The 14,298-nt window shown below is 51.1% G+C and overlaps 1 protein-coding gene across 1 annotated transcript in view; it reads right to left on the minus strand.

Annotated features, from left to right (window-relative positions):
• DDR2 (discoidin domain receptor tyrosine kinase 2) overlaps positions 1-10,353 on the minus strand; it is a 76,976-nt gene extending 66,623 nt beyond the window's left edge. Inside the window, exon 1 of the mRNA XM_078595660.1 lies at positions 10,059-10,353. The gene's annotated coding sequence lies outside the window, so the exon portion shown is untranslated. The remainder of the gene's footprint in view (positions 1-10,058) is intronic.
• Between the last annotated feature and the right edge of the window lie 3,945 nt (positions 10,354-14,298).

Here is a 14,298-nt window from a genome sequence, read left to right on the forward strand (position 1 = left end):
TTCGATTCCCGCTCACGACCAACACCAGTGACGATTATCTGAACCGGTCCCGGGCCTCCCCTAGGTCGACTCAGCCTCAAATGAGTACCTGGTGTGGTGTGTAAACATTGCCACTAGGGAGACAAAGGCGGTCGGTCGGGCGTGGTGCTCGCCACCCACCTCCTCGTGTGCCGTGCCGGCCTTCATAGCTGCTCGCTAACACCACTTGCCCCTACAGTCTGTTAAGGCTATACGGGAGATCTTTGGATTGGTATGTGGGGAGCGGGAGTGTAGCGGTTAGCGCACTGTGCTATAAAGCCAGCGAACCGAGTTCGATTCCCGCACACGGCCAACACCAATGATGAATATCTGAACAGGTCTTGGGCTTCCCCGAGGTCGACCCAGCCTCAAATGAGTGCCTAGAGTGGTGTGCAAACATTGCCATTGGGGAGACAAAGGCGGCCGGGCGTGGTGCTGGCCACCGACCCCCTCGTGTGCCGTACCGGCCTTCATAGGTGTTTGCTAACAGCACTTGCCTCAACAGTCTGTTAAGGCTATACGGGGGAGTTTTGTCTTTGTCTCTTGGATAGGTATGTATGCAGTCATTATTCATAAGTCGGTGACATCTGAATTCACCAGTGAAATGTAATTCCCAGCAGATGTGAGTTTTTGCATGCCCACGAAACGACGTGAGCCAAGCCGTCCACACTTATGAAACACAACAACAGTTTTGACTTGAACCGCTCGGCTCCGCGCTCCTTGGCCGGCGATGATGAAAAAAAAAGAGAGAAGTAAATTTGGCAAGAACGAGAGATTTTTAGGTACGGTGACGTCAATGCGGACAAGAATGTGCGTTTATCGCTGAGCGGAACCGAGCCTCCTTTCTCTGTAAACATCGCTCACTGCCACTGCCAATACACAACACGAGACGCTCACTCGCTATTCATGTGCGTTTGCTAAAAAAAAAATACGTGACAAAAAATAATACGAGTATTAGTTGTAGTCGCATGACGTTTGGCCACTGTGAGCAGAGTTTCATTGTCCGAACAAAGAGATGCAGAGGGTCAAATAACGGTCGAGGATTCCATCAACTTCCCACCCTCTCCGTCATCCCTCCATCCTGGGATGAGATCAAATGAGCGCCACGGGATGTGAACAGTGATTGTTTAACTAAACACTCGGCACCCCCCCCCCTGCCATGGCAATGTGGAATTTCCAACACATGCTGCTCAGGGGGCTGTAAATTAGAGATGAGCGGAGCCTCGTGCCCAAGCAATCGCTAAGCCACTTTGACCTTCTACACGCTCAACGTTCCATCTGCCGCTCGCGCCAAAACTGTCACGGCCACAAGAGCCACGCGAGGCCTTGGCGTGGATGGTGCGTGGATGGTGCGTGGATGGTGCGTGGATGCTGCGTGGATGGTGCGTGGATGGTGCGTGGATGGGCGATCACCACCACGCGCAACGAGGAACGTCACCGGCTGCGGCTCGGCTACGCGGTGGGCCACAGAAGGCAGCATGGCAGATTCAATCGTTCAACCGGTACTTCTACTCCCTCGACGTCAATGCCGCCCGCCTTCACCAACCGGCGCTGACCAGAATGGGGAAGTATGGTCAAAGAACCTCCCGTGGGACCCGCACGGTTGTGTGGGGGGAGGCTGTCATTTCAGCAGTGGATCGACAAAAGGGCAGCGCGTGCACCTCCTAGTGAACTTTCAGTCTGGGTTTTCATCCTGTCGCAGAGCCTCGGGCCCGTGTTTCAAGCCACATGCAGGGCCTGCGAGGGTGGTGTACGCTTCTAATGGAAGCCATTGACCCCGGGATTGTGTTCTCGCAAGTTAACCCCTCTCCCGTTCCGACACGTCTACAAGTTGCAGGGTGCATCGTCCCGCTCACCGCCGAATCACGGAACAGGCAAACGGCTCGGCGTGAATTTTATTTAGAGAGGCAAAGCACCATTGTTTTTAAAGACATTGCTACTCACCGCAGAAAACCGTAGCGACACGACCGCACGCCACGATAGCTGGCGTCAAACTGTGCCACACGCCCTCCCGCATGGCCTTTGTAGGAGCCTCGGTACCGATAGTGATGACGTACACGTACGATGAGTACATCATAGGAATGGCAAAAGGGTGAAAGGGTGGGGGAATACAGAGAAAGATTGGGAAGAAGGACGGCGTGTGGTTTGTAATGTCCCCCCTGAGCTATCGGGGTGCGGCCCTGATCCCCCCCCTGCCCTCTGTTGTTGTGTTCCAAAATAGCCCTGGTGCTGCATTTTTACACTTGGCAAGGGCCACAAATGACACAGAAAACTGAGAAGGCCTCTCCGGCACCGCGTGGGTCGCGGGGGTTAATCGACCGTACTTCACCTCGCTCGTCAGCGCTTGGTTTGGTGAAGGCGGGCACCGCGGACGTGAGAGCAGAAGTGCAGTACAACAGCGGACTTTCGGCGGCGCTCCCCTTCGTACGCATGTGCGCATGTTGAACACCGTGCGTGGCCGAACGTGCCGACTACGTAGCCCGAGCAGAGAGGTGGCATCCAGCAGAGTGGAGGTGGCAGGACGAGCGTAGAATTCACTCTCCGCCGATGTTAGACAGAATCGAATATGCCAGTTTCGTGGTGCCAGCATGCGAATCAATGCACGGAGTAACGCTGCTTATATTTTACTGTCGTTTCATTCCGTGATGCTTGCCGGCTACCGGCTGATATTGAATCGAAATTCAAGGCTCGGTCCCATGTGTCCTCCAGAGTCGATAAAGTCATTATAGTATTAGTACAAGACAGGTGCCGTCATGGGAATATGGAATTTCCTTCACTGGCTCGAGGATGGCAATAGAGGTGAGCATTGCCCCATTCTTGTGTGGGCATCGAGGCGTTGGAAATTGACTTCCAATTATGTCAATGGATGTACGTTGAACTTCTTTTTCACCGTACGTAGTCAACCATGCTAATCGGAGGTGTGGGAGTAGTTAATGCCATTAATGTCATTAACTACTCGATTTACGCCATAGTTGACGACATCCACGACAGTAGTTTCACTCAACCCACATTCAGACCGAGCTTCGTCAATTTCAAACCGACATCAACTTGCTTAAATTTTCCTTTTTGCGAGGGGCGGGAAGGCAAACAACTAAATGTTTTAGCCTCACTGTTGTTTATCTATGAGTTGAGTGCGATAATTGTTTGAAAATGTTCGTCCCTCTGCTGTCCAAAATTCACGAGCAGAAGGGTCAAATAAAGTGACTTGTGCATTGAATTGAATGGCAGCTCTGAGTGGGATAAAATACAAAAACAAGCCAATGGCTAATACGACGCATCACGAAATGCGCACGATCCACGTTGTAAATAGAACCCATGGATTTTACCGCAACTTTTAAATCTCTGCTTTAAATGGGTTATCTTTTCGCACGCACATTTAACAAAAAAAGTATTTGCAGATTTAACACGCGCCTGACAAGATGCGTAGCGTTTTGCGCACTGCGCGACGAACGTGGGAGTACTGGGTTCGATTTATGGCCAAAGTTAAAAACGTAAATTGGCGAGTGGATATGAGAATCAGTCCTGGGCCCCACTGCCTTTCCCGCCATGCCTGACAGGGCACCAGCACTTTGACAAAGGGCTTGCAAATTTAAACAAATGTCAAACTATTTCTTGCTTCAAGGTAAACAAATAGACAAAGTCTACTTAACGTATCCATTTCTCCACGTCACAAAATAATATCTATGAAAGTAATTTTTTACACGTCCCGTCAGCCACACAGCCTTCTGGGAGTGCATCATTTCAGCGAAATTATTTCAAGACAAGCAACACTCGGGCCCGGTTTCGGCACACAGCGCCTCATCATCAGTGCCAGGCTCGCTTGAATAAATTGTTGGCCGACTGCCGATCTGACAGCCAAGGACCCTCTCTTTACGATGATATCTATGAAACAATCCTTGGCTTTTAAGAGGTCACCAACGGCCAATAACAATGTCTCCCTCATCGCCATCGCTTCCTTCATCCTGCTTGATCCAGCAGTTGCTGCGCACCCGTCACCTGACCTCCGAGGCACCGCTCTGCGCAGCCATTACCAACCATCTGAATTCTTGTTTCCAGCGGTGAAGTCGACACTTTATCGCAGGCCCTGGCTGATTTCCACACTCGTCGCCTCCGCTCGCGGGCAATTACGAAGCCGCTCGTTCGCGCGGTGGCGACGGCGGCATTGAGCAAGAGGGAGCCGCTGTAAATACGTGCGTTGATTTGAGGGCCCCACCGCCGCAAAGATAGGGCTGCTGTTCTAGATTTGAAGCTTTCGTTACTGTAAGGATTCATACCCTTAGGATTTTTCGGTAAAGTCACGTAGGTAAAAATAAAATGAATAGAAGTAATAATAGAAATAAAATAATAAATCACGACGTTTCGGAGGCAACACAAGTCTCCGTCATCAGGTGGGACCGTCACAGTTAAATTTACTGCATCAAGTGTGATCAAGTGTGATGCAGTAAATTTAGCTGTGACGGTCCCACCTGATGACGGAGACTTGTGTTGCCTCCGAAATGTCGTGATTTATTATTTAATTTCTATTATTACTTCTATTAATTTTAATTATTTTATTTTTACCTACGTGACTTTACCGAAAAAAACCTAAGAGTAGGGCTGCTGTTCGCAGCACCGGGCCTTCCCCGTGAGCTAATCGTCCCCGCGCGGTCCTAATTTGTTGAAAAGCACTCCGCATTTAAGGGCCCGAACGCTTGATCAACACGGGGTGTGGGGGATTAAATGCACGCTGGAAAAAGTCGCCGCCGTGGTGAGTGGGTGGCTTCTCTCCAGCCACAAGTGAAGGGCTCAGAAAAAACACAACAGAGTATATCCACCAGCCACGGTGTAACATGAATGCACAACAATATTAATTATAAAAAATATACGAGTGCGTAATTGTCAAACCATACGGTTTACCTGTATTCTTGTACAGGGAAATTGAGTTTTCAGGTCCATCCGGAGTACAGCCGTTTCAAAAAAAAAATGTGTCTATTTGTTTGTTTTTCTGCCTTGTGATGGGCCTTTGTAGGATGAACGTTGAGATGTATAAGGGGCACGAGGTGACCAATAAGATCCGAATTGGTCTGTAACAAGGGCAGGCACTGATAAGGGGTTGACAGGTATGCGGGCGATATAAAACATTCGGCGAGTTAAAATTGTCTCTCTGTTCAAATGAGCAATGGGCAGTGTTCTTCCCTGTCGGCTGCCATCGGAGCAGCGGTGGGAATTCCACATTCCCATGGCAAAGAGCTTACAGGACAACCAGTGTTATTTATAAAGTCGCTATATGTACGCACACAGCCCCTTCGTCAATCCACTACTGAACCAGGGCCTTCCCACACCGTGCGAGCCCCGGGGGTTGTTTGACCATACTTCACGACGCTGGTTGGCGGAGTGCGGGGAGCAGAGATGACGGATCATGACGGTGCCGTGCCCACAACATCGCTCCGCAACAGCAGCCCAGATGCTGGTTGCCCCGTCCAAGTACCATCCAGGCTCAAACCCCTGCCGAGTTTGAGATCTGACGAGATCCGGCACATTCTGGGTGATCCAGTCATCATTGGTGGGTACCCGTGTACACACAGACATTGTATACACAATAAAGACAAAGATTTCCCGAGAGAGTAGTTACCATGTGGACTACTGTGTTACGAACCCGGCGACCGGAGTTCGATTCCCACTCACGGCCAACACCCGTGACAATTGTCTGAACCGGTCATGGGCATCCCCTAGGTCGACTCAGCCTCCAATGAATACTGTACCTGGTACAGTGTGTAAACATCGCTCGTCACCCATTCGCTCGTGTGCCGTGCCAGCCCTCATAGGTGTCACTAACAGCACTACACCCCTGCAGTATGTTAAAGGTGCAGTGGAGATTGTTGCCTTTCTTGTGAGTCTATGGGCCTCTATGCGAGTCAATGGTTCTGTGTGCAAATCTATAGATCTCAGTGTGAGTCTATGGGTCTTCGCGTGAGTCTATTGGTCTCTGCGTGAGTCTATGGTTCTGTGTGCAAATCTATAGATCTCAGTGTGAGTCTATGGGCCTCTATGCGAGTCCATGGTTCTGTGTGCAAATCTATAGATCTCAGTGTGAGTTTATGGGTCTTCGCGTGAGTGTATTGGTCTCTGCGTGAGTCTATGGTTCTGTGTGCAAATCTATAGATTTCAGTGTGAGTCTATGGGCCTCCATGCGAGTCCATGGTTCTGTGTGCAACTCTATAGATCTCAGTGTGAGTCTATGGGTCTTCGCGTGAGTCTATTGGTCTCTGCGTGAGTCTATGGTTCTGTGTGCAAATCTATAGATCTCAGTGTGAGTCTATGGGCCTCTATGCGAGTCCATGGTTCTGTGTGCAAATCTATAGATCTCAGTGTGAGTCTATGGGTCTTCGCGTGAGTCTATTGGTCTCTGCGTGAGTCTATGGTTCTGTGTGCAAATCTATAGATCTCAGTGTGAGTCTATGGGCCTCTATGCGAGTCAATGGTTTTGTGTGCAAATCTATAGATCTCAGTGTGAGTCTATGGGTCTTCGCGTGAGTCTATTGGTCTCTGCGTGAGTCTATGGTTCTGTGTGCAAATCTATAGATCTCAGTGTGAGTCTATGGGCCTCCATGCGAGTCCATGGTTCTGTGTGCAACTCTATAGATCTCAGTGTGAGTCTATGGGTCTCCGCGTGAGTCTATGCGTCTCTCTGTGACGCATAGACTATGGGTCTCTGCCTTCTTGGCACGGCTGACGTGGACGTCGAGCCAAAACGATGATGTTTCCAATCAGTGCATGCCCATATATTTATATTTGCTTTTTGTGTTTGGTTTATCGTCCTTCCCCGCACACCCGATTAGTACGATTGTCTACGTACGGTGCGAAATAAGTTTAACATACATTCATGAAACTAAACAGATGTTATACATTTTTTTTTATTTTACCAGCTAAGGCCCACTGAGCTACATACAGTACCTCTTTTTCAGAAGCAACCTGGGCCACAAATATTAGCCCAGTGAAGTGACTTAGCATCGTGGGGACATTGACAGCAGCCAAGGACTCAAAACGCGTGATGTTGATTCTAAATGTGGAGGGAAAAACCGGAGGACCCGGAGAAAAATCCACACGCGAGCACGTGGAGCGAGAGAGAAAGAGACAGAAAATGCGAACTCCAAATACACAGCAGTTTGTGATGAGGCACACGAGCCTCCCCGGTGAACATGCCAACGTAGAGCTAACGTTGGCATGCGGTCGAAACCGTCGAAGCAACGTCGGCCCAACGTCGACCCAACGTTGACCCAACGTCGCCAAGTTCGCTGGCCAGCCTTAGCCTTAAATGCCCTCTCCCCGCGGTCGCCATGAGCTTAAGTAGGCACCGAGCCCATCGAAGGGCAGAATGAGTAGGGGGGGAGTTGTGTGTAACCAGAGCAAGTTGCCTCGACATCGACCAAAGTCTCTCACTCACACAGACACTCACACCCTTCAACTTCACTCCACACTCAATAGCAACTCCATCAGGGCCACACTCTCAATATCAACTCCTCTGTCTCTCTCTCTACATCACCTTCCCTGGTAACATGGAGCCAACGCCCAACGCTTCTAACAAAAGTGCCAACAACGTTGACCCAAAGTCGCACGATTTTTACCGGGTTATCTCCCCCCCATCTCTCTATTGTCAACCTCGCCCCCCCTCTCTCTCTCGTTCCGTTTAACTTCGCTGCATCGAAGTTCATCTCCGAGCAACATTCGTCCTCCTGCAAACACATTTCTATCCACACCATCAGCCGCTCTTGCATCTGTCTCCTAAAACTTTCTTCCCGACGTCAACGTATCTCTCTATACTAACTACACTCTTTCCTCTCTCAGTAAATCTCGCTTTTTCTGTTCCCCCCATCACACGCCTCGTGTCACCCTCTCGGTTATCAGCTCCTCTGTACGTAAAGTCGCGTCTCTGAATCGGCTTCAGTCTCCCTCCAAAACTGTTACTTTACCAATCAAGCCTTTCTCTCTTTTTACATCGAAGTATTCCTTTCATCAGCTTATCTCTCCATCCACTTCTCTGTCTCTCTCACCGCATCAACTTATCTCTCAGTCGACGTATCTCTCTCCAACTTATCTCTGCATCAACTTATCTCTCTCCAACGTATATCTCCATCAACGTAACTCTTCGTCGACTTATCTCTCTCCAACGTATCTCTCCGTCGACATATCTATGGTCCAACGTATGTCTCCATTAACTCATCTCTCTCCATAAACGTAACCGTTCTTCATCAACTCCCTCTCTTTTGCCACTTCTCCCTGATCCTGTCTGTCAACACCCCCTGTCTCTCTGCGAGTGTCGGAGTGAGTGTCTCAGTGAGTGAGTGTCTGTGTGAGTGTCTGAGTGAGTCTCTGAGTGAGTGTCTGAGTGAGTGAGTGTCTGTGTGAGTGTCTGTGTGAGTGAGTGAGTGTCTGAGTGAGTCTCTGAGTGAGTGTCTGTGTGAGTGTATGTGTGAGTGAGTGTCTGCGTGAGTGTGTGAGTGTCTGTGTGAGTGACTGTCTGTGTGAGTGTCTGTGTGAGTGAGTGTCTGAGTGAGTGTCTGTGTGAGTGTCTATGTGAGTGAGTGTCTGTGTGAGTGAGTGTGTGTGTGTCTGTGTGAGTGAGTGTCTGTGTGTGTGAGTGTCTGTGTGAGTGAGTGCCTGTGTGAGTGTCTGTGTGAGTGAGTGTCTGTGTGTGTGAGTGTCTGTGTGAGTGTCTGTGTGAGTGTCTGTGTGAGTGCCTGTGTGAGTGACTGTCTGTGTGAGTGTCTGTGTGAGTGAGTGTCTGAGTGAGTGTCTGTGTGAGTGTCTATGTGAGTGAGTGTCTGTGAGTGAGTGTGTGTGTGTCTGTGTGAGTGAGTGTCTGTGTGTGTGAGTGTCTGTGTGAGTGAGTGCCTGTGTGAGTGTCTGTGTGAGTGAGTGTCTGTGTGTGTGAGTGTCTGTGTGAGTGTCTGTGTGAGTGCCTGTGTGAGTGCCTGTGTGAGTGTCTGTGTGTGTGAGTGTCTGCGTGAGTGTGTGTCTGTGTGAGTGTCTGTGTGTGTGTCTGTGTGTGTGAGTGTCTGTGTGAGTGTCTGAGTGAGTGTCTGTGTGTGTGTGTGAGTGTCTGTGTGAGTGTGTGTCTGCGTGGGTGTGTGAGTGTCTGTGTGAGTGAGTGTCTGTGTGAGTGAGTGTCTGTGTGTCTATGTGAGTGAGTGTCTGTGTGAGTGGGTGAGTGTGTGTGTGTGTCTCTGTGAGTGTCTGTGTGAGTGTCTGTGTGAGTGAGTGTCTGTGTGTCTGTGTGAGTGTGTGAGTGTGTGTCTGTGTGAGTGCCTGTGTGAGTGTCTGTGTGAGTGAGTGTCTGTGTGAATGTCTCTGTGAGTGTGTGTCTGTGTGAGTGAGTATCTGTGTGAGTGTGTGAGTGTGTGTCTGTGTGAGTGTGTGTGTGTCTCTGTGAGTGTCCGTGTGAGTGTCTGTATGAGTGTCTGTGTGAGTGTGTGAGTGTCTGTGTGTCTGAGTGAGTGTCTGTGTAAGTGAGTGTCTGTGTGAGTGAGTGTCTGTGTGAGTGAGTGTCTGTGTGTCTGTGTGAGTGAGTGAGTGTCTGTGTGAGTGAGTGTCTGTGTGAGTATCTCTGTGTGTGAGTGTCTGTGTGAGTGAGTGTCTGTGTGAGTGAGTGTCTGTGTGAGTGAGTGTCGGTGTGTCTGTGTGAGTGAGTGAGTGTCTGTGTGAGTGAGTGAGTGTCTGTGTGTGAGTGTCTGTGTGAGTGTGTGAGTGAGTGTGTGTGTGTCTGTGTGTCTGTGTGAGTGTGTGTCTGTGTGAGTGAGTGTGAGTGTATGTGTGAGTGAGTGTCTGTGTGAGTGTGTGAGTGTCTGTGTGAGTGTCTCTGTGTGTGAGTGTCTGTGTGAGTGTGTGAGTGAGTGTGTGTGTGTCTGTGTGAGTGTCTGTGTGTCTGTGTGAGTGTGTGTCTGTGTGAGTGAGTGTATGTGTGAGTGAGTGTCTGTGTGAGTGTGTGAGTGTCTGTGTGAGTGTCTCTGTGTGTGAGTGTCTGTGTGAGTGTCTGTGTGAGTGAGCGAGTCTGCGGGCCTCACCTCAGGCAATGTGAGGCGGCTGTTTTCGCTCCGTGGCGGCCTCCTTGGGAGCTAAAAGTCGCGCCTCTCCCCCTCTCCTCCTCCTCTCTCCTCCTCCTAGGGAGCTAAAAGTTTGGCCGCTCTCTCCTCCTCCTCCTCCCTCCCTCTCCTCCTCCTCCACTCTGAAATGCCGCCACGGGCCGTACAGTACGTGGCTCAATTTGTGACGCCAGGACCAAACATTTTTTTGGCCGAATGTCTGGAGAGGCAGTGAGAGAGTTGGGGAGAGAGAGTTGGGGGGAGAGTTGGGGGGGGGAGAAGGGGGTGGAGAGTGCAGGGGGAGAAGTTGTTGCGAGGGAGGGAGGGAGACGTGGGGGATGGGGGGGCGGAGAGGCAGAGGGAGACTTTTGTTTGAGCCACTCTCTGGGTTTGCAGGAGGAGGATGGTGGTGTTGATGGTGAGGAAGAGGGTGGATGATGGTTGGTGGTGGTGATGATGGTGGTGATGATGGTGGTGGTGGTGGTGATGATGATGGTGAGGAGGAGGGTGGTTGGTGATGATGATGATGGTGGTGATGGTGGTGGTGGTGATGATGGTGGTGGTGGTGATGATGGTGGTGGTGGTGATGGTGGTGGTGATGATGATGGGTGGTGGTGGTGGTGATGATGGTGGTGGTGGTGATGATGGTGGTGGTGGTGATGATGGTGGTGGTGGTGATGATGGTGAGGAGGAGGGTGGTTGGTGATGATGATGATGGTGGTGGTGATGGTGAGGAAGAGGGTGGTTTGTGGTGGTGATGATGGTGGTGAGGAAGAGGGTGGGTGATGGTTGGTGGTGGTGATGATGGTGGTGGTGATGATGGTGGTGGCGGTGATGGTGGTGAGGAAGAGGGTGGATGATGGTTGGTGGTGGTGATGATGGTGAAGATGATGGTGGTGGTGAGGAAGAGGGTGGAGGATGATGGTGGTTGTGATGATGGTGTGGAGGTTGAAGGGTGGACGATGGTGGTGGTGAGGAGGAGGATGGAGGGTTGGGTTTGGCAAGAGAGCGGCCGTGTCGTGGTTAGCGCGCCACGCTACTGAACCCGGCGACCATCTAGTTCGATTCGCGCTCACGGCCAACACCGGCGACGATTGTCTAAACCGGGGCCTGGACCCCCCCTTCCCAGCCGCCCCCCTAGGTCGACTCAGCCTCAAATGAGTACCTGGTGCGGTGTGTAGGACACATCGCTGCTCGCTAACGGCACTTGCCCCCAACAGTCTTGTCAAGGCGATGGTGGAGGGGTGGGTTGTCTTTGTTTGTGAGAGAGAGAGAGGCAGAGTGGAGGGAGGCAAGTGATGGATGCGCCTGCTGGATGTTGGGAGTCTGCGTGTCCCTTTCTCTCTCGCCGTGGTCGTGTGGATTTTTTTCTCGGGGTCCTCCGGTTTCCCCAAACCCACCCACCCACTCACTCACCCACCCACTCACTCACCCACCCACTCACTCACCCACCCACCCACTCACTCACTCACTCACCCACCCACCCACTCACTCACCCACCCACCCACCCACTCACCCACTCACTCACCCACCCACCCACCCACTCACTCACTCACCCACCCACCCACTCACTCATTCACTCACCCACCCACCCACTCACCCACCCACTCACCCTCCCACTTACCTTCCCACTCACTCACCCACCCACTCACTCACCCACCCACTCACTCACCCACCCACTCACTCACCCACTCACTCACTCACCCATCCACCCACTCACTCACCCACCCACCCACTCACTCACTCAACTCACCCACCCACCCACTCACCCACCCACCCACTCACCCACCCACTCACCCACCCACTCACCCACCCACTCACCCACTCACCCATCCACCCACCCACTCACCCATCCACCCACCCACTCACCCACCCACCCACTCACCCACTCACCCACCCACCCACTCACCCACTCACCCACCACCACCCACCCACCACCCACCACCACCCACCCACCACCATTCACCACCCACCACCATTCACCACCCACCACCATTCACCACCCACCACCACCACCCACCATTTAGAATCAACATCACACGTTTATAGAGCATTTTGGCCACTGCTATAAATGTACACGTGGTATAAAGCGACAGCCAGGTCGCTTCTTAATAATAAATAATTCAGTTTAATGTGCCAACACTGTATACGGCCATGCGCCGATTGGAAACTTTATTCAGGCACATTGTCCACGCTGCTTTTCATTCTCAAATCCATTGGCACTTCACAGCATCGCTTCCATCACATCATCCGTCACCATCAACCCGCACTCACCAGCTTGGTGAAATATGGTCAAACAACCCCCCTGCCTCCATGACTCGTGACACTGTGCAAGAGGCATGCATGCCAGCAGCGATATAGCCACAAGTCTAAATTATGACGAGGGGGGGGGGGTCCATCGACTAAGCCCTATCTATCATCTTTCCGGAGTTGATACAACAACAAAAAAACCTGTGTATTATTTCGTGGCAAATCAACATTCAGTGCTCATCTTTTGCATTGCCCTCATCGGCGTGCCACGCGAAAACGTGGAATTTCCACCACTGCTTCTGGACAGCCAGCCCAGCGGAGGTTTAGCATTGCTGATTTTGAGGAGAGAGAGAGAGACATACACGCAACAGCTATTTACTCACCCCCGAGAAGTGTTGGGGGGGGGTAGATGTGCGTGGGAGGAGGTGTGTATTGGTGTCACGAGGCAGCTTGTGCCAGAGTGACTGTAAAAGGGCCTGGTTTCTATTAAAGCCCTCGTGGAGGGAGGAGTGAGAGAGAGCGGGCAGCGGTAGCGTAGTGGTTAGCGCTGCGCTACGAACCCGGCGACCCCGAGATCGAAGATTGTCTGACCCGGACCTGGGCCTCCCTCTAGGTCGACTCAGCCTCAAATGAGTACCTGGTTCGGTGTAAAAATGAAAGAAAAAATTGCCATTAGGGAGACAAAGGCGGCCGGGGTGGTGTTGGCCACCCACCCCCTCGTGCATCGTGCCAGCCTTCATAGGTCCTACTCGCTAACAGCACTTGCCCCTACAGTCTGCGAAGGCTACACGGGGGGGGGGGATCTGTGTCTTTGCGTGTGAGAGAGACACACGAGGCGAAATGTGATTGTGAATTTTGAGGAATTCGTGCCAAGTGACACCTCCTCACACGCAAACACCCGCACGGTCCCGGCGTATTTGCTGGATAGAGGTGGGAGGAATGGCAATGGAGCACACCCAAACAACAAAACAACTCAACACGTTCAGCGATAACACTGTGGGACTTAAAAAGGATAAGTATACAGCAGATGAAAGTTCGAATAATGGCCCTTCTTCGTAGCACAGACACAGAGAGGCCAGAGAGACAGACTTGGTTCTGGTACTGGTAGGAACCACCTGGTTCCACCAGCCCACAGGGGATTATTGTGTCCGTCCGTCGTGCATCAAAAAATGGGAGAGGTGGGGCTGGGTGGAGAGGGCTGGGTGGGGAGGGTGGAGCTGGGTGGGGGGGTGGGAGGGGTGGGGCTGGGTGGGGAGGGGCTGGTCACCCCGTGGTGCCCTTATAAAACTCAACGTTTAACCTACTCACGCTGGCTTGTGCCCGCCCTCACAGTCGGCCATATTTGCGGAATACACCACGCCGCCGTTGACCCTGGCCATTGACCGAGCAACCCAATGTTCCTACCAGCTCCCTCCGCAGGAATGTGTTTAAATTTCGAATTAAAACTTTCGTGACTGCAGGAATTCATATTCTTGGTTCTTTCGGTAAAGTCACGTAGAAGGGAAAGAATAAAATAATAAAAATATAAAACATTTTTAATATCTCACGACGTTTTGGCCACAACGCAAGCAGCCGTCCTCAGGTGAAGAACAGGTCTGTCGGAAAGACAGTGTATAGTGTTATGTACAGTGTAGTGTAGTTGTGTAGTGTATAGTGTAGTGTATAGTAGTGTAGTGTATAGTGTAGTGTAGTATATAGTGTAGTGTATAGTATAGTGTAGTGTATAGTGTACTGTATAGCGTATAGTGTAGTGTATAGTGTAGTGTACGACCGTGTATCTGATTTGAAGCTTTCGTGACTGCAGGAATCCATGCTCTTTGGTTCTTTCGGTAAAGTCACGTGGGTAGAAAAAATAATAGAACACGACGTTTCGATCGCAACACAAACAAATCGTCATCAGGTGGGACGACCACAGCAAGAAAAAACTGCTGATGTGGTTGTATATCTCTTAACAGACAAACCTTAAACCCTT

The sequence above is a fragment of the Lampetra planeri genome, chromosome 6 (assembly GCF_965212315.1).
Source record: "Lampetra planeri chromosome 6, kcLamPlan1.2.h2, whole genome shotgun sequence".
In the NCBI taxonomy this organism is placed as follows: Eukaryota; Metazoa; Chordata; class Hyperoartia; order Petromyzontiformes; family Petromyzontidae; genus Lampetra; species Lampetra planeri.